This window comes from Myxine glutinosa, chromosome 11 (assembly GCF_964187855.1).
Source record: "Myxine glutinosa chromosome 11, kmMyxGlut1.1, whole genome shotgun sequence".
In the NCBI taxonomy this organism is placed as follows: domain Eukaryota; kingdom Metazoa; phylum Chordata; class Myxini; order Myxiniformes; family Myxinidae; genus Myxine; species Myxine glutinosa.
This window is the reverse complement of record NC_136271.1, coordinates 107,467,491-107,489,103: the sequence shown is the minus strand read 5'-3', so window position 1 is coordinate 107,489,103 and position 21,613 is coordinate 107,467,491. Positions and strand designations below refer to the sequence as shown.

General features: G+C 45.6%; 1 non-coding gene across 1 annotated transcript; it reads left to right on the top strand.

The window, feature by feature from the left end:
• Positions 1–15,875: 15,875 nt before the first annotated feature.
• Positions 15,876–15,948, top strand: TRNAA-AGC (transfer RNA alanine (anticodon AGC)). Its single transcript has one exon. It is a non-coding gene; the product is annotated as a tRNA-Ala (tRNA).
• The last annotated feature ends 5,665 nt before the right edge of the window (positions 15,949–21,613 follow it).

Below are 21,613 nucleotides of genomic sequence, written 5' to 3'. Positions count from 1 at the left end.
ACTCCATCTTGTCTCTAGACTGCCCTGCCTGGGAAGTTCTTGGCTTTACCAAGAAGTCCCCCCTTTTTGCTAACTGACCCCCATTTCTTGGTTCATCAATAGACAACTTGTTACCCGAGCCAAATAGGCCTGTACTTACACACCAGATTCCAATTTGTTCGTGATCCAAGCACGGAACGACGAAATGGAAGACAGACAGCCTGAGTGAGTGAACGGAGCTCAATTTGGAAAGACCCCTCAGTATGAAAACTCACGTTAATCGAATCAGTGCTGGCCAGCCTCTCCGCTGAGTCCCCACAGGGTCTGCCTCCCAAATATCGCTCAGAGTCGGATCCCACTTCTGACACCAAAACTGTCGAGAACAGAACCATGTTCCACACCTTGAGTTCAAGAGATAACAAGATTTAATGATGAACCAATATCACAGCGCTGTGGAGGGTGTAAGAGTCATACTATTCACAGACGAACAGCATGGCCACATACACTCCTGAGTTCCTTACAGAAAGAACTTCCTTATATACTTGCAGAGTGTGATAAAAATCTCCGCTAATTTTGGCAAGTTTCAGCAGTATAATACACAATGGGGGAAACGTTGACCAGTACCCCCACCCTTGTCCTATCTTCTTTGGCATGAGCAAAGGGCAAGATGCGGGAGGGAGAAAGAGCACCGTGACATTCTCAAAACTTATCTTCCATGTTGGCTTTTGGTCAAGGACAGACAGACGCGTTTTCACTAGGGGGTCTAACAGAGCAAGCAGTTTCACTATCTTTCTACATTTTTTGGCACAGTTGGACAATAAAACATAGTTCAAAACAAGAGGGAACATAGTAAGCTTAATCCTTTTCACAAAGCATCCATTATTAAATGCAAACCACAATTACATAAGGCACAATAAAAGGCATGATCTCGACACAAGCAGGTCGAGAGGAAGTAAAATGTACACGTCTTTATTCACAAAAAGCACAGCAAAAGGACCAGAAGCAGGCGTATCATAAAGCCTTACCTAACTATTGCCGACACAGGTGCCTGGCACACTCGCACACAGGAGATAGATCACACCGGTTAGACTCGTACCGGGAGGACTGGTGACCGCTGATTCGGGTGAGGGCAGTTCGGGCTGGCAGGTCCAGCGCATAGCGTGTGGGTCAATCCGGTAGACAGCACGAGGAAGACCAACACGAATGGGTTCTGTCTTTTTATTGGGGTAACGCCCCTCTGGAAGGTTCCACGGACCCCGACTGGCCGCTTCCGGTCACATGCTGTTGTTGGACCACGCCTCCCTCTGGAAGTTTCCACGTGGATCGTGCTTGCCCATGAACCAACGTCTTCTTCAACAACACGAGGGGTTGGAATTCTGCCTAACTCCACCCACATATGCACATTTAATTACGACACAATGGAAAGGGAGCTAATCTTTACATTTAATAAGAAATAACTGACGAATGCAGGCTATGTGTTGTTGTGTAATTAACTAGGGGGTGTTTATTTTTAAAATGACATAAATATCGGGTTTTCCTTTTATTTCTCAACCGTAACAACATATGTTTATATTTATTTTGGAAGTTATCAGAAGTTGGTATTTTTTGACGATTATCTCATTCTTACAATCATTCTGAACACCCAATCTCAGATGAGTAAACTCATGTGCGAGACTGTCTCCCTAAGGCAACAGTTGTTGGCAACAACAATTGTTGTAAGGCAACAACAAACATCTTTTGTCCTTTTATATTGTTGTCTCAAGGTAATTGTACTGTGTGCACCTGTACCCTCTCACATACTGTCAGTCTCGGTCTGTCATCCTGCTCCAAAATACAATGTATTTCTTTGCACAGCTTATTTTATCACTATATATCTAAGCAGTGTTCATCAACTCACTGTAGCATTCCTTTAAGAGGCTTTTCTCCAAAAAATGTGAGGTCTACAACATCTTCGCATGGTTATTGTTGTTGTGGTTCTTGTTGGGGGTCGATTTTTGCAATGTGCACCCATTGGTCAGACAGCTGCCAGACCCCACCCACATTAGTCGCTTGACTCCACTCACCAGATGGCACCCAGACAAAACAATATGGCCACCATCTTAGTTTTCTGTTGGGCCTAAGACATCAGGCCTGTAGGCCTCTGTTGATTATACACTGCCTGGGTTTGTTGCATCAGATTTCCTTTGGCTTTGTTTGGGTTGAATGTTACTCACGACGAGGGACCCCAAAAAATCTAATCAATGTCGAATACAAATTATTAGTAAGGTTTAATCGAGCCCGTCAGCACACATGGTATGTGCATCCTGAAAAAAATAGCATTACGTAATTTTTGAATGGCCCCATGAATGAATGATCGTTTTAAGGCCATTTTCCCCGCTAGAGCAGGGGTTGGCCTTGCGGGCCCCGTATTGGGGTTAAACCATCTGTGACCGTGTGACAAATCAGTTTGTTGTGATATAACCGTGGTGGAGGCTGACATGGATGAGAGGTGTCGGGTTAGTCTTTCAATAGCGCATTAAATGCGCATTTCCCAATCGGCCCGTTACCGGATTTTGTTGCAGGTTGTGAGCACAGTGCGGTCATTCTTGTTAAATATCGATCGGATGTAGCTATTTTAAATAAATGACATGCAATCCTTTGATACATAAACTAATAATTCAAGATATCACATTGTAATAGCTATGCTTGTAAAAGGTGTCAATTTAGGAACAAAATATTATATTTTAATAATTACATAACAATGAGGTAGAGTCTGTGATTGTTGAACTGAGGAGGAGAGTGAAAAATGTTGAGTTCGATAAGTTTGGCCACTCTGGTTCATTTGGAATGAAAATGTAATTGGACCACTAGGTAAACCGGTTAATTTGTAATATCTGAAAAATATATGGATGTGGTGTGATACCAATTCTCTTTTATATTCTTCTTTTACAGCAACTGCGAGTCTTCAACCACTGTAATAAATGATGCCGTTCGTCATCAGGACACCATCTTGTACGCATGGATAACCATCTGGTCCATTGCGCTCATCTCTGGTTGGATTTAAACATCCATGGGCTCTTCCAGTTACATCAAAATTTAGCTCGACTCACTTGATGAAGAAAACGTGAAGCACTCCATTCCCCCAATTTTGCCATCATCCTGTGGTTACTTATTATCCTTTTATTTTAGACCCCCCCCCCCCCCCCATTGTTATTTATGGGCGTAATCGGTGTGGTGGAGGGGTGGTTGGGAAATATAGGGGAGACTCAATTCTTGTATCTAACATTATTGCTTTCTGACAGAAGGCAGAGGTCACATGCTCAACTTTGCACTATTCCATCTGGATTTGACTCCTTTGCCCAACTACAAGTTGTGGGATTGGTGGGTGGCCGACAGAGTGTTAATCTTGCTATAATCCACCAAATGTCCGTCTGTCTGTCTGTCTGTCCGTTCCCAGGTACCGCAAAAACGGCTGAAGCGATCGCAACGAAATTTTGGGTGGGTAATCCTGGGACCCCCTGGAGTAAAATAGGCTGTATTGTTTTTCCATTTTTTCCCCAATTTTTCCAATTTTCCAGTTTTTCCAAACACGATGGAATAATATTTACCGATATGAACAGTGATGTGGCTTTTATTGAAATTCTACAAATACTGTTTAGATTTTGATGATTTGCGTGTGATATGATTTAACGGATGTTTATATAAATCGTTTAAAATAAATAAACCCTTCAATTTCTGATATTTTGCCTTTTCATTTGGGCCTCCCAATTGAAGCCCCGCCCATAGTGCAGGTACCGTTGCTAGTTCACAAAATGCACCATCCCTCGTTAATTGTGGTCGGTGATACATAATAATGCTATTTTATTACATTTACATTTTTACTTTGTTCACTTTATTATATTTGAGTGAAGGTGTATGAAACATGTTTATTGATTTATTTATTTATTACAAAACGGCGTGTTTTGTGGTCCATCTTCAGTGTTCTTGGTGAAATGCCCTGTTTTGTGACAGTACAGAGGAAGTTCAGGAAGGAGTTCAATACAAACCAACACAAAAATGTAAATCTATGAAATGCTTTGTCGTGCTTGGACGAACCAATTGTCGCCAGCCAACTGCGTGCACCAATGGCGTGGCGCAGGATATTCTCCCTTGGGTGATTGGCAATCCCCAAAATAAATCATTGCATTGCCTGTCAATGGAGGCAGGAATGTCAAAAACAACAACTTGGGAGAATTCTTTGGAAGGACCTAAACCTGTTTCCACACAAAATGAATGTGAAGCAGAGTTTACAATGTGAATATCCAGAAACTCAGTGGCCGGGTCATCTCAAACTGTTTCTCTGCACACTTTAATGAAGGTCTTTCCTGGCCATTGACATTGGGGTTCATTACATTTCCATAGATGGAGAAAGTTACAGAAATGGCCCCAAGGACTCATGTCAACAACCTGAAAACACTGCTGATGGATACATGTGTTGCTTAATTAGATTTAGCAACATATTAACCATATCCTTAGATTAAGTAAAATTTGACAGTTGTATTTTAGTTACTTTCATATTTGTCATTGATAGTTTGTAATAAAAATATGTAATATTTTATATCTTCCATGTATGTTTTTGTATGTATTTATCCAAGTTGTTTGTATATGTCCAAGTTTCACCACAAGTGTTCGACTGAAAGAAAGAAATAAATGTGTTGTGCCTGATGTTTTATTCCCTGGAATTCATTTTAATTCTTGATCTTGACTTGGTTTCTGGTGAGCCTAACACTTCAGGTCTGTAGACCTCCGCTGATTAATTATACACTTTGTTGTGGGTTTATTGCATCAGATTTCCTTTGGCTTTGTTTGGGTCGAGTGTTACTCACGATGAGATACCCAGAAAAATCTAATCAATGTCGAATAAAATTCTTAGAAAGGTTTAATCAATCCCGTCAGCACGCATGATAAGTGGCTCCAGTAAAAAGAACAGCGTTACGTAATTTTTGAACGGCCCCATATTGGGGTTAAACAATCTGTGGTCACCGTGTGATGAATCGGCTCGTTCTGATATCTATAATAATAAAAGGCAGTGTCCGTCCATCCGTCCGTCTGTCCATCCGTCTGTCTCCTCCATAACTCTAAAACCACGAAACCTAGTGGCCACAAACTTTGCATGCATACACCTGGACCTCCAACAGATTGCAAGGATGAAAACTGGGTGTTTGGGTGTGTTATAAGTTATAACATCCTTTTTGAAGATGATTAACGAGGTGCTCATGAGAAAAAAAAAACCCATATGGTGGTTTTCAAATATGGCGGCCCACCATCTTGGTCAGCCCACTGCACCTCACTGGGTTTGGAAGCCGCCATTTTGTTTTGGCCTACTCAAACGTGCCTTGCCTTGGAAACATGCTCGATAATTATCATTACATAATTGAAGCATATCATAATAATCTGGATTCGGATATGAAGATTGGATGCTGTAGACTAAATAATGTCCAAATCTGGAGTGGAATCTGACAAAATTTACCATATCTTGCGGTTTTATAACTAAGTGTATATATTCATTTATTTAAGTGAGGATGGGATTCTCTTTCTGGTGTTAGTTTTTTCTTTTTTTCCCACTCAATAATCATTTTAAACTTAATTCTTACTTCCATGAGAACGGCTCGGACACGCGTTTTTGAATGAAACGTTTTTAGCAATGAACACATTTTTAGTAGTTGGGACAGCTGTTACTGTTAGAGTCAATTCTGAAGTTGGAATTTTGATGATCTGTTCGGATTAAGAGTTTGTGGAGCTTATCGCATTGTGGTTTTTAACCGTGTGCGAGAATGAAATAAAGGGTTGCAGAGAGGGGTGGTGGGGGTAGGACCAGTTGCAACTGCTAAACCAGAAAGCATCTGAAAATGCAAAGCCCATCCGCGTCCATTTGTATTCAGACTTCTTCTTCCGTATGCTCAAAATAACGAAAATAGTTTTAAAAAATACAAAATGAAAATTGATGATTTTATGCAGCCTTGACCTTTGAGCTTTAGATCTTAAAAAAAACACACACGTGGACACGGATACACACACACACACACACACACACACACACACACACACACACACACGGGGACACACACAAACACACGGGGACACACACAAACACAGACACGGACACACACACATGCACACACACACACACACACACACACACACACACACGTGGGGACACACACAAACACACGGAGACAAACACAAACACACACACAGGGGGACACACACACACACACACGGGGACACACACAAACGCACACACGCACACACAGGGGGACACACACACACACACGGGGACACACACACACAAACACACGGGGGGGACACACACAAACACACACACACACAGGGGGGGAACACACACGGGGACACACACACAAACACACGGGGACACACACACACACGCACACATGCACACAAACACACGGGGACACACACACACGCACACACAGGGGGACACACACACGGGGACGCACACACACACAAACACACGAGGACACACACACAAAGACACGGGGACACGCACAAACACACGGGGACACACACACACACACACACACGGACGGACACACATGTGGGATCCCGACCCCGGTCCTCGCCCTCCGATGTAGACCGAGCCACGAGTCCAGTTCTTGAAGAAATAACAAGTTTATTGAAGAACCAAGCACAGCTGTGGAGACATGTTAAGATGGTCACCAGAAACAGTCGTAGCGCCTTCAAAACGATCTGAATTATACCACGAAAGGTCTTCTTTAAGTATAGTTCGACCTGTGATCGTTATCATAATTAATTCAAGCAAAACATTTCGAAGAACTACGAAATCGCTGCTCATCCCTGTATGTCAACACAGAGTGAGGTGATACTATCAAGCAGTTGGTATGAGAACAATACCCAGGATATCTCTTGCTACGGATGCTGCAATATTGAGAGTTTGGCAGCACGGCGAGTCAACATTGGCTTGAGTCAGCAGTCTTCAAAATATATGCCAAGCTAACTATTAATGTACCTATATAGAATTTCTCAATTAAGTATCATTTTCACCATTGAATATACCCTTGGTCTCCACACACACACATACGGACACACACACACACACACACACACACACACACACACACACACAGGGACACATGGACACACACACACACACCGGACACACACACACGGACACACACACACGGGGACACACACACGGGGACACATAGACACACACACACACACACACACACACACACACACACACACACACACACACACACACACACACACCATTCAAAGACTTATGGGAAGTTACGAGAGGCGGCAATTTGACATCTCACCCCGAGCGTCATTTTTACTGATGCGCCATTGCTCCAGTGTACTTGTGATCTGTTTTTAAAATTCTCTCGAGGTGAAGAACCCAGATTGCGTATATCATATTCCTGTCAGGAAGTGACTCATTGTTACCCGGCAACGCCGGTACTTTTGCGAGTAACTGATATGACCGTGGCGGAGGCTGACATGTGTTGTGTTTTTGGAAAATGTTCCCCCAGGGGGAGCATATGCATGCACACTATAGGAATCCCGACAACAGTTATTTCTTAGTCTCCATAAAGGTAAACCTTTGCCCATTGTGTGAGGGTTCGTCCGGGAATGGGAACATGCGTTGTGGTTAGTTAGTCTATGTATTCCTGGTGTGTTGTTTCCCCATTTCCAACTGTCTCTTTCAATCCCCATTCAGTTCGATCCAACTATCCCCGTTCGACTCGTTTGAGTTTATCTTTCTCTGTTTTCAGCCCCTCCGTGCTTCAATACATCCATCCAATCAGTTCTCTCACTTTCAATCCATCCGTTGAACTCCATGGGAACAATTAATTAATATTGTTACGCAACTGTGATTAACACCACAGTTACGGATGGCCGATTTGCGAGACTTTAACTCCCGAGGCGAAAACTCAATGGCGGATTCAAGCTCAACACAAAGTTAAGCGCGCGGAATGGCGCACGGCGAAGCTCCCCCCCCCCCCCCCCCCCGCCGCCTTATCTATTACAATCAAACACCCAGGAAACTGCGTTCAGATATATACAGAAAATAATACAAGGATTTATTATTGAAAAGTAAAGACAGTGAAAAAGCCCGCGCCGGTAATACTAATAAATCGAATAAGCCTAAATTGGGATCCCAGACACAACAGATATCAAACACGATACGAGGGAGGTGAATACGAAAATAACACGTCTTTTTAGTTTATGCACAGTGTATTCGCGGGTACGGCCTTATCTCGTCCTTGTCGTCCCCGATCGCACACCACGAGGTCCTTTCGCTCCAAATTCCACAAGGCCTCGCTCCAAGCACCACGCGTCCGACGCGTGGCCAGCAGCTCCACACGAGGTCGATCTCCACAAGGTCCGTGCACCAAAGGTCCAACGTAAGCTGCACAAAGCAAGCGAACTCCACTTGACTCTCTTTTGGGAGTGCTGGCAGCCAAGTGCCAACTGTTTGGTGCCAACTGCCAACGAACTGCGACGAACGAACCTCGAACTGCAACGAACTGCTCCGAACTGCGTGTGCTGCCGTGTCTTGCCGTGTGTCGCCGTGTGTCAACTGCCGACTGCCCGAAATGGCGTCCGACCGTCGCATATATTGGTGGCCGATGACGTCACATTCGCGCACTCCTCAGCCAATCACAGCCTCCCAACTCGCCGGCTCGCCCCGGCCACGCCCTCTGCGGCATGCTCCACTCTCGCTCACCGACCCCCGCGGTCCTTGTGTAACACGTGCCAGGCGAGGTTTGTAGGCCTTGGAGGTGTAAACGGTGGCGGTGTTTTTGGCCTGGTGGTGTCCATTTATTACGAAGTCATTGTCAGGGAAAGGAATTATTTAATGTTGTGCTAAGGACCTAACTAATGTTTATGTGGTTTGCAGTGCCATAATGGACAAAGGTTTGACTACTAGGTGAGACTCACAGGGGCGTTACCTTTAACCCCTCACTATTTAACACTCGAATCTCCAGGTAGATCCACAATCATACATCTTACCCCGACAAACGCCTAAACATCAATAACTTATTACATGTAGAGTCCCTGTCACGACAGCCGAATACCTACCTATTCAGATCTACCTAGCTCTAGATGTTGCTCTACCAAATTCATAACACAGCCCCCCCCCCTGGAACCGTAGCTCCTGCAAGGTTCACCGCAGGGCTACCATTCCAGCCTTAACACTTACTGTCACACACTTAATTAACCTATGAAATAAATCAGGAAGGGCTGTGGGAAGTGAGTCGGACTACCTACCTACACTTCCTTAACGATACGGGGCTGCAGTTCTGTAGTCGGCATACTACCTACCTACACATTCATGCAACACATGCTGAACCCCTTAACCATCATGCAAGTATGTACATTTTCTTCGTTGTTCCTGTGGAGGGAGGAAACAAACAACACACAACACTAACTTAACCACAAAACTTAACCATCTTTCCAAACTCAAAACTCTAACCTTTGTACATACCCCGGTCTACAGACCGCGTCCCCCGGTGGATGCCACAAGACTCAACCTTACCCGCGGGGCCATCCCCAATGCATCCCCCTAAATTTCCACGGGCCCTGTCCAGATGTTACAGGTGAGTGACACGGCTCGGTGGATTTCGCCCACATTCATGCAACACAGACCCCTTAACCACTCATTCTCATTCCATAGGTCATCAAGGCATTTCAAAAATCAACAAAGCACTTATTTCAATACACCCCCTGCAGGACCATGGCATTGATGTCATTCACGTGTGTGTGCATTCCTCAACTAGGCAGCGGGGAGGTACCGCACAAAAAGATGGTGGGGGCGCATCAGGCTGTGGTGCCCGCAGTCCCAAAAACAAGTCAACCGACTTACAAGTTCATTGCCCCCCCCCCCCCTTTACCTCTTGGCCCCGTGACAGCCCAACAGCCCCTTTCCGCCGTTACCTCGCCGGTGAGGGTCTCCACACACACCAGGCTCCTTTGCCTCCTGCTTTCGCGCAGCAACACGGGTCACCGGGGGACTTCCTCACCCCGCGGCGCCCAACCAGACCCTCCACCGACGAGCTCCAATTTCCAGTTACCACCGGCTGCCAGGGGTAATTGCCGCAGAGGGGGGCCCGCAGGCATCGCTCCTCAGAGCTTGCTCTGTACCTGCGGACACACACACCTTCCCCACCCACAAGACCCCAAAACACACTTCCTCCCCCGCTGCCATTCAATTCTCCACACAACTCAGCACAATTCAGTACAATTCTTGGTGTAAAAGGTGTTACAAGGCTTGCCATGGCCTGCCACATGTGAAATCCCCCAGTTCACATTTAAACCATCACACATTTCCAAAAGCACATTTCCAAAAGCACAAGTATCGCCCCTCATTATCTCCAATAATCATCACTCACTCTCCAGGTTCCACTCTCACGACCACATCAAAACACCTAACCACAATACAAAAACATACGCCACCCACAAGACAATGTGGCTCCCATTCCATCCCCTCACCGGCCATGTCATCACTCTCACCCGCCTCCCAACTCCAATTTACATGTCCCCAATTTCCAAAGCAAGTCCTGAAGCCTGGGACAGTACTCCTCAAAACACTCACCTCAAGTGCAGGTAGTTGCAGGTTGGTCAGGTTCAAGAGTGTCATCCACCCATACAATTCCCAAAATTTCACATTGGGCCTACCAAATACTTCCAAATTTCTCTTTTGTCCCCACTACACTGGCAGGTATGTGGATCCGCATCCAACGGTGATCATCGCTACACAACTACCTATGGCCACGACAGCTCTGCACCTCCACCGTGCAAGGGTCACCGGGACAAGGTGAGCAGTCAAAACGCCAACATGGCCCATGAGTGTCCATAAGGGTGCGACCCACCATCCATCCTTCGGCCCCCCTGCGAGGAACACAGCTGCAGCAGCCCCAGCTGTTCAATGTGGTGAGCACTTGCTGCCACAACACACACTACCGCACACACAACCTCGGCCCTGGGGGGCACGGTCGCAGTGCGTGGCATCCCTACAGCCACGTCCCCTGCACCTCCCCATCATCCCCCAGTCCGACTACAGAACTGCAGCCCCCCAGTGCTCACCCACACTTGACCACACCAAGGTCCAGTCAACAGCCATGCTCCACCAGGAGACCCACCCAGAAGACATGGTCCACACACCTCGGACACGCACAGCACCACGTTGACCCTCAGGCTACACAACTACATCCCCATCATCCCGCGTCCCAAATATCAGCACAGTTGCCCCCGCAACCAGTTGAAAGCTGTGTCTTGCTACCCTATTAATTTCATCACAGCCTCCAACACTTTGGTCTACACACCTGGATCAATAATGGCGTCACTGTACAGTGTCCACCATGACATTTCAAAATCCACCCTTAAATTTGCATCTAACCCTTAGATTACCTGTGCCAATTTGTCCGCAATTCACTACTTCCACCAAAGGAGGGCGCTTCTCCACACACTTGCCAGCCGAGCATGGCCCCGTATGCTCGGCTCGTTACACATCTCCCGATTCACATCCCCATGGCTCTCTTCCCAACCCGAGAGTCCATAAATCATAACGGAGCATCTGTGGAAGGTCACTCACACCATCACGTTCCACAGATGCCCCAATGGTTGTCCGGCAGGCTATCTCCATCCCTGTCCATTCGGTTTGACCCGCGTCCATAGACCAACCACCATGCCAGGTCACCACATGCTGGTTGTCCCAGAGTCCCTGGAGGAGAGTGCCAGGCCGCATGCCCGGGTGGTCACCACATCAGTCCCAAGTTGGCTGTCCGCAGTGCCACCACCAAAGCGCGACCCACAACACCTCCCCCTAGTGGTCCTCAATATTTGCCATCCCAGGCTTGAGAAACCACCTCGGACCTCCCTGGAGGTCTTAACCCCCACCAGGGTCCGGTGACCCTGCCGGCCCGAGCCGCCGGCTCGGACGGCGCCCCGACGGACAAGGGACGCCACACTCCACCAGACCCCCCGTGGGACCCAGGCCGTACCTCGACACCCAAGGCTGGACCCCACGTTCAAATCTCGCCATCACAGCCCCCAGCTGGCCGGCATACCCAAATTTTGAAAGGGGCAACTTTTGCCCGAGGCCATCACCCATGACCTCTCCATGTCCAAATCCCGCAGCCCGGGGACCAATCCCCACCATGGCTGCTCCAAATCAATTTCCCATTGTAATTTTATTTTACAAATTTTCATTCCCACTGCCAAACCGCAGCTGCAGGGAACAACCTCTACCACCGGTTGTTCTGCCCCTCCCTGCAGTTGATCCAAATTCCCTACAGGGACCAAATCTCCAGAAGCTCTATCTCCCGATCCTCCAAGATCCAAATCCAGCCCGGAGCCAACACACTCCCCCAACTGGTTGTCCAATTTTGGAGCCTCTGTTTCCAAATAGCAGTGTACAATGAGCGTCCCCTCGGTCATTCCAACCACCTCCTCGGACCAACTCACCTCATCTCCCAGGCTCCTTTGGGCCTGAACAAGCTCTACCTCCATGGGACTGTCACAGGTCTCCAGCCGCTGGATCAAATCATCCCCATCCTCATCATTTCCACAAATCATTCTTGGCCCCGCCAGGCTTTGATCAATATCCCCAATAAATACCCGGTCCGGCTCTATCGCATGGACCCCCAAAAACTCTACCCCCTCTTGCTCCGCACCACCGCCCTGGTGCTGCACAATTCCAAATTCATCCCCCGGTTGGGGTGTTGTGACATCCACACGGTCCCGATAAACAACCAGGCCAGAATGTGGGAAACATTCCCCATTACAACTCTCACATTCCAAATTTCCTTCCCCGCTCACCTGTGGACACTCCACGTTTACCTGCAGGCATTCCCCATCTACCTGTACACATTCCCCATCGAACTGTGGACATTCTCCGCTCACCTGTACACTTACCACAATTGCCATTTCCCTTTTTAATCCATTAATTTGGTCACTCATGTCCTTCAGTCCTTCCCTCCATTCCTTCCCCTGCGACTCCATTTTTCTTTCCATTCCTCCCATCTCCTTACTCATTTTATTTTCCATCCCTTCAATTTGTTCCTCCAATCGATCACTCATTCCCTTCATTCCTTCCCTACATTCCTTCCCCTGGGACTCCATTTTTCTTTCCATTCCTCCCATTAATTCCTTTAAAAATTTCATTAAAGCCTGGTCGTCTCTCGGGGCCGTCCCATTTGTTCCCGACTCCCCGGTAGGGGAGGGGCATAAGTTGGTGCTCGGGACGAGGGAGGCTCCAAGGCTCACCTCTACATCAAATTCCCCTATTTCCGGCTCACTCCCGACGCTGACGGAGGTCTCGCTGCGTACTTCCATTTCGTCGACCTCCGACATCCGCTTTTCGGAAGGTCGTTCCCCGCGCGCGTATTTATTTCAATTCCAAAAACACAATTTAAATTTGACGAAGACGCGATATCGCGCTCCGTTTGCCCATTGATTATTAAATTTCTCCGCCTCTACTATAAAAATCTTGCGTTCGAACGTCGGGCGCAATGTACGCCCGACCGTGTCGATGTCTCGCCGCGGACAAAAAAATTTGTCCGACGGGTTCAAATCCCACTCCTGACACCACTTGTTACGCAACTGTGATTAACACCACAGTTACGGATGGCCGATTTGCGAGACTTTAACTCCCGAGGCGAAAACTCAATGGCGGATTCAAGCTCAACACAAAGTTAAGCGCGCGGAATGGCGCACGGCGAAGCTCCCCCCCCCCCCCCCCCGCCGCCTTATCTATTACAATCAAACACCCAGGAAACTGCGTTCAGATATATACAGAAAATAATACAAGGATTTATTATTGAAAAGTAAAGACAGTGAAAAAGCCCGCGCCGGTAATACTAATAAATCGAATAAGCCTAAATTGGGATCCCAGACACAACAGATATCAAACACGATACGAGGGAGGTGAATACGAAAATAACACGTCTTTTTAGTTTATGCACAGTGTATTCGCGGGTACGGCCTTATCTCGTCCTTGTCGTCCCCGATCGCACACCACGAGGTCCTTTCGCTCCAAATTCCACAAGGCCTCGCTCCAAGCACCACGCGTCCGACGCGTGGCCAGCAGCTCCACACGAGGTCGATCTCCACAAGGTCCGTGCACCAAAGGTCCAACGTAAGCTGCACAAAGCAAGCGAACTCCACTTGACTCTCTTTTGGGAGTGCTGGCAGCCAAGTGCCAACTGTTTGGTGCCAACTGCCAACGAACTGCGACGAACGAACCTCGAACTGCAACGAACTGCTCCGAACTGCGTGTGCTGCCGTGTCTTGCCGTGTGTCGCCGTGTGTCAACTGCCGACTGCCCGAAATGGCGTCTGACCGTCGCATATATTGGTGGCCGATGACGTCACATTCGCGCACTCCTCAGCCAATCACAGCCTCCCAACTCGCCGGCTCGCCCCGGCCACGCCCTCTGCGGCATGCTCCACTCTCGCTCACCGACCCCCGCGGTCCTTGTGTAACACGTGCCAGGCGAGGTTTGTAGGCCTTGGAGGTGTAAACGGTGGCGGTGTTTTTGGCCTGGTGGTGTCCATTTATTACGAAGTCATTGTCAGGGAAAGGAATTATTTAATGTTGCGCTAAGGACCTAACTAATGTTTATGTGGTTTGCAGTGCCATAATGGACAAAGGTTTGACTACTAGGTGAGACTCACAGGGGCGTTACCTTTAACCCCTCACTATTTAACACTCGAATCTCCAGGTAGATCCACAATCATACATCTTACCCCGACAAACGCCTAAACATCAATAACTTATTACATGTAGAGTCCCTGTCACGACAGCCGAATACCTACCTATTCAGATCTACCTAGCTCTAGATGTTGCTCTACCAAATTCATAACAAGATTATTAGCAATAATCCTCCGGATCGCCCGTCTTACCTTCTTTTCTTGCACCTCGACATTCCTCACCTGGGAACACACCAAGTACACACCTCTCAAATAAACCTTTCTTTTTAAATAACGCCATCTCCCACCATCCCCGCCCGTCCTCGACCTATATTATTTGTCCTGACACAATCCCGCCTGGTTGTGTGAAGCGAGTTATTTACAAAACGGCAGGGCATTTATGGCAGTCGATTAACTGGTTCTAGATGTGGAACTGGTCTTCCACTGGTCCCATTGACCTATTGGTATTCCCAATCGACATATTCCCTCTCAGATAGCTCAGATGGCAGAGCACTGGTATGGATCACCGGAGGGCTTGGGTTGAAGTCCTGGTTTGGGTTTTTAATTTTCAATTTTGATATGTCAATTGATTTATTTGCAATTCTGTTCATTTATATATCAGTATTCTGTTGGTCTACTAATGGTCCCATTGACCTATTGGTATTCCACTGGTCCCATTGACCTATTGGGATTCTATTGGACTCTGGTCCCATTGGCCTATGGGTATCCTACTGGTTCCTTTTTCCCTTTCTAGTCCCATTGATCGACTGGTTTTTCATTGGTATTTTCTACTTGTCCAGTATTTCACTTTCCTAATTGAAACCAGTCGATCCTAATGGTCCAATTTCCTATGGGATTTGGCCTATTTTCTTTCTATGGGATTTTCGACCTGGCTTGGGCTGTGGCTCCCAATGAGACATGAACCATGGTGTAACAGTAACTTGGGGCAGATTCACAGCATTTCTCATTTCATGTTATTCTCTTTCATCGATAGCCTCTATCTCAGTTGTGTTGGTCTACTTTGGTTATGTTCAATTTTATGGAAAATTAAAAGGGGAGGTGTCATATAAACTTACGTATGCTAATTCTATAATTGAATCAGCCAATGGCAAGCACCGTACCTGACATGGGCGGGGCATGTACCCGTGGCCCGCCATTTTGGAATATTAAACAGATCCACAATCGCTTATATTCAGCAACGGGGGATTAGCTCAAATGGTAGAGCGCTCGCTTAGCATGCGAGAGGTAGCGGGATCGATGCCCGCATCCTCCAACCTTTTTGTCCTTCATCAAAATTAATCATTGCGACTTAATGAGGAAGGAAAGGAGAAGCTCTGACATCGACATCCGATGACGTGGGTTTGTGCCACCGATCTCTACAACCACTGGATAGCGCATTGGCTGATCGATCTGACGCCAAACGCCGCCATCTTAACCACTCGCATTGATTCTCCAAGAAAGCTCGCGTTCACCCTCCTGGCGCGTTCATATATAATTTTGATTCGTTATCTATCTATAATTCCATTAATCTCTGTGTGTATGTGTGTATGTGTGTATGTGTGTATGTGTGTATGTGTGTATGTGTGTATGTGTGTATGTGTGTATGTGTGTATGTTTGTCTGTGACCGCTGTTTCTCGACAACTACCGGTCCGATATACTTTAAACTTGCCAGGTATATTGCTGGGGACCCGAGGATGTGCCTTTTCAAGGTTTCATATTAATCGGACAAGTAGTTACCGAGCTATGGCGATTTCTTTACCAAACACTGCAAGCCGTTCGCTTTGGACCAAACCATTGCATGTAAATAGAGGGGGGGGTTCTGTGGTCGTTGCGAATGGACCAAACCATTCATGTAAATAGAGGGGGGGGGGTTCTGTGGTCGTTACTGCCACGTGGTTTCAAAGTTTTTTTTTGTTGTTGTTGTTTGCACGCATGTTTTTTTGCACCCACGTACGGGCACGCCCTAGGATGTTTACACACACACACCCCTACACAAATTTTTTTTTTTTTTTTTTTTGGCAAGGAACGGGCACCCACGTACGGGCACGTCCTAGCTTATATATAGTACGGGCATGCCCTAGTCTATCTATAATTCCAGTAATCTCTGTGTGTATGTGTGTATGTGTGTATGTTTGTCTGTGACCGCTGTTTCTCGACAACTACCGGTCCGATATACTTGAAACTTGCCAGGTATATTGCTGGGGACCCGAGGATGTGCCTTTTCAAGGTTTGAAATTAATCGGACAAGTAGTTACCGAGCTATGGCGATTTCTTTACCAAACACTGCAAGCCGTTCGCTTTGGACCAAACCATTGCATGTAAATAGAGGGGGGGGTTCTGTGGTCGTTGCGAATGGACCAAACCATTCATGTAAATAGAGGGGGGGGGGGGTTCTGTGGTCGTTACTGCCACGTGGTTTCAAAGTTTTTTTTTGTTGTTGTTGTTTGCACGCATGTTTTTTTGCACCCACGTACGGGCACGCCCTAGGATGTTTACACACACACACCCCTACACAAATTTTTTTTTTTTTTTTTTTTTGGCAAGGAACGGGCACCCACGTACGGGCACGTCCTAGCTTATATATAGTACGGGCATGCCCTAGTTAGGCTACTTTAAAACAAATAGCTTGCAAAACCACAGATTTGCGTGGAGCTAAGTATGAATTATTACTTAATTGTAAGTGAAGAATAAAAATCTGTAAAAAAAATGCACAAAATTACGGTGTAAAAGTGTAATCGGATCTAGATCTGATTACACTTTTACACAAATGACAATGTGACTAGATCTGGAGTCTGGACTCCAGATCTAGTCACATTGTCATTGAAGAGTCTCGACTCTATATCTAGTCACATTGTCATTGAAGAGTCTGGACTCCAGATCTAGTCACATTGTCATTGAAGAGTCTCGACTCTATATCTAGTCACATTGTCATTGAAGAGTCTGGACTCTAGATCTAGTCACATTGTCATTGAAGAGTCTGGACTCTAGATCTAGTCACATTGTCATTGAAGAGTCTGGACTCTAGATCTAGTCACATTGGCATTGAAGAGTCTAGACTCTAGATCTAGTCACCTTGTCATTGAAGAGTCTAGACTCTAGATCTAGTCACCTTGGCATTGAAGAGTCTAGACTCTAGATCTAGTCACCTTGGCATTGAAGAGTCTAGACTCTAGATCTAGTCACATTGGCATTGAAGAGTCTAGACTCTAGATCTAGTCACCTTGTCATTGAAGAGTCTGGACTCTAGATCTAGTCACATTGTCATTGAAGAGTCTGGACTCTAGATCTAGTCACATTGGCATTGAAGAGTCTAGACTCTAGATCTAGTCACCTTGTCATTGAAGAGTCTAGACTCTAGATCTAGTCACCTTGTCATTGAAGAGTCTGGACTCTAGATCTAGTCACATTGTCATTGAAGAGTCTGGACTCTAGATCTAGTCACATTGGCATTGAAGAGTCTAGACTCTAGATCTAGTCACCTTGTCATTGAAGAGTCTAGACTCTAGATCTAGTCACATTGGCATTGAAGAGTCTAGACTCTAGATCTAGTCACCTTGTCATTGAAGAGTCTGGACTCTAGATCTAGTCACATTGGCATTGAAGAGTCTAGACTCTAGATCTAGTCACATTGTCAATGAAGAGTCTGGACTCTAGATCTAGTCACATTGGCATTGAAGAGTCTAGACTCTAGATCTAGTCACCTTGTCATTGAAGAGTCTAGACTCTAGATCTAGTCACATTGGCATTGAAGAGTCTAGACTCTAGATCTAGTCACCTTGTCATTGAAGAGTCTGGACTCTAGATCTAGTCACATTGTCATTGAAGAGTCTAGACTCTAGATCTAGTCACATTGTCATTGAAGAGTCTAGACTCTAGATCTAGTCACATTGTCATTGAAGAGTCTGGACTCTAGATCTAGTCACATTGGCATTGAAGAGTCTAGACTCTAGATCTAGTCACATTGGCATTGAAGAGTCTAGACTCTAGATCTAGTCACCTTGTCATTGAAGAGTCTAGACTCTAGATCTAGTCACATTGGCATTGAAGAGTCTAGACTCTAGATCTAGTCACCTTGTCATTGAAGAGTCTGGACTCTAGATCTAGTCACATTGGCATTGAAGAGTCTAGACTCTAGATCTAGTCACCTTGTCATTGAAGAGTCTGGACTCTAGATCTAGTCACATTGTTATTGAAGAGTCTGGACTCTAGATCTAGTCACATTGTCATTGAAGAGTCTGGACTCTAGATCTAGTCACCTTGTCATTGAAGAGTCTAGACTCTAGATCTAGTCACATTGTCATTGAAGAGTCTGGACTCTAGATCTAGTCACCTTGTCATTGAAGAGTCTAGACTCTAGATCTAGTCACATTGTCATTGAAGAGTCTGGACTCTAGATCTAGTCACATTGTCATTGAAGAGTCTAGACTCTAGATCTAGTCACATTGTCATTGAAGAGTCTGGACTCTAGATCTAGTCACATTGTCATTGAAGAGTCTGGACTCTAGATCTTGTCACATTGTCATTGAAGAGTCTGGACTCTAGATCTAGTCACATTGTCATTGAAGAGTCTGGACTCTAGATCTAGTCACATTGTCATTGAAGAGTCTAGACTCTAGATCTAGTCACATTGTCATTGAAGAGTCTGGACTCTAGATCTAGTCACCTTGTCATTGAAGAGTCTAGACTCTAGATCTAGTCACATTGTCATTGAAGAGTCTGGACTCTAGATCTAGTCACCTTGTCATTGAAGAGTCTAGACTCTAGATCTAGTCACCTTGTCATTGAAGAGTCTAGACTCTAGATCTAGTCACATTGTCATTGAAGAGTCTAGACTCTAGATCTAGTCACATTGTCATTGAAGAGTCTGGACTCTAGATCTAGTCACATTGTCATTGAAGAGTCTGGACTCTAGATCTTGTCACATTGTCATTGAAGAGTCTAGACTCTAGATCTAGTCACATTGTCATTGAAGAGTCTGGACTCTAGATCTAGTCACATTGTCATTGAAGAGTCTCGACTCTAGATCTAGTCACATTGTCATTGAAGAGTCTGGACTCTAGATCTAGTCACCTTGTCATTGAAGAGTCTAGACTCTAGATCTAGTCACATTGTCATTGAAGAGTCTGGACTCTAGATCTAGTCACCTTGTCATTGAAGAGTCTCGACTCTAGATCTAGTCACCTTGTCATTGAAGAGTCTGGACTCGGAGCTCAAGCAATGGACGGATGGATACTGGTGGACGCCTCTTGAAGAGAAAGAATCGGGGTGGCCTTATCAAATCTTCTGATGATGTGGTGAAGGTGTGCAAACCTACTGAGCGATGCCTCCAGAGACTGCTCCGTACAACAGACGGTGCTCTACCTCGGTCCGAAGGGATTGCATCTGCCCTATCGACGGCCGTTCTGCATGATGTCGGATCTCAATGTTTGTTTGCACAGCTGAACGATCACATGTTCGACTGTCCGCCAGACCACGATCACGTTTTTGTGCTTATCAAGTGCATTGCAGCATGTTACATCAAGATCCGGATGCATCACCTTGCCAAGTGCTTCACCGAGAAGATAACAGGACCCAAACTACGCAAACAATAATTGTCAAATCTCATGTTATTTAGGCATGAGTAGTTCGAACTATTAGCAGCTTTCATGAACAAGGAAACTACCCGCATCCTATTACCATGGATGGACGCACAGGATAACCTTTTAGATATTTTATCTAAATCACTACATCTAGTGACTTTGTCAATGCAAACCAAAAGCTTGCAAGTCAAAGAGCCACAGCAAATGTAGGCATATTAAATGCAACTTGAGTCCCCCTGTGGCAAGTCGCTGTAATGAGAATAGCCTCAGTTGATAGCTCATTGTACCAGTACAATTGTACTCCTTTAAATAGCAACGTTGCCAAAGGACGATCAATTACAAATTGCCTTTCATTGCCACAACTGTACTTTTTGCCTTACAAATTGCCTTTCATTGCCACAACTGTACTTTTTGCCTTACAAATTGCCTTTCATTGCCACAACTGTACTTTTTGCCTTACAATTTGCCTTTCATTGCCACAACTGTACTTTTTGCCTTACAATTTGCCTTTCATTGCCACAACTGTACTTTTTGCCTTACAAATTGCCTTTCATTGCCACAACTGTACTTTTTGCCTTACAAATTGCCTTTCATTGCCACAACTGTACTTTTTGCCTTACAAATTGCCTTTCATTGCCACAACTGTACTTTTTGCCTTACAATTTGCCTTTCATTGCCACAACTGTACTTTTTGCCTTACAAATTGCCTTTTATTGCCACAACTGTACTTTTTGCCTTACAAATTGCCTTTCATTGCCACAACTGTACTTTTTGCCTTACAATTTGCCTTTCATTGCCACAACTGTACTTTTTGCCTTACAATTTGCCTTTCATTGCCACAACTGTACTTTTTGCCTTACAATTTGCCTTTCATTGCCACAACTGTACTTTTTGCCTTACAAATTGCCTTTTATTGCCACAACTGTACTTTTTGCCTTACAAATTGCCTTTCATTGCCACAACTGTACTTTTTGCCTTACAAATTGCCTTTCATTGCCACAACTGTACTTTTTGCCTTACAAATTGCCTTTCATTGCCACAACTGTACTTTTTGCCTTACAAATTGCCTTTCATTGCCACAACTGTACTTTTTGCCTTACAAATTGCCTTTCATTGCCACAACTGTACTTTTTGCCTTACAAATTGCCTTTCATTGCCACAACTGTACTTTTTGCCTTACATATTGCCTTTTATTGCCACAACTGTACTTTTTGCCTTACAAATTGCCTTTTATTGCCACAACTGTACTTTTTGCCTTACATATTGCCTTTTATTGCCACAACTGTACTTTTTGCCTTACAAATTGCCTTTCATTGCCACAACTGTACTTTTTGCCTTACATATTGCCTTACATATTG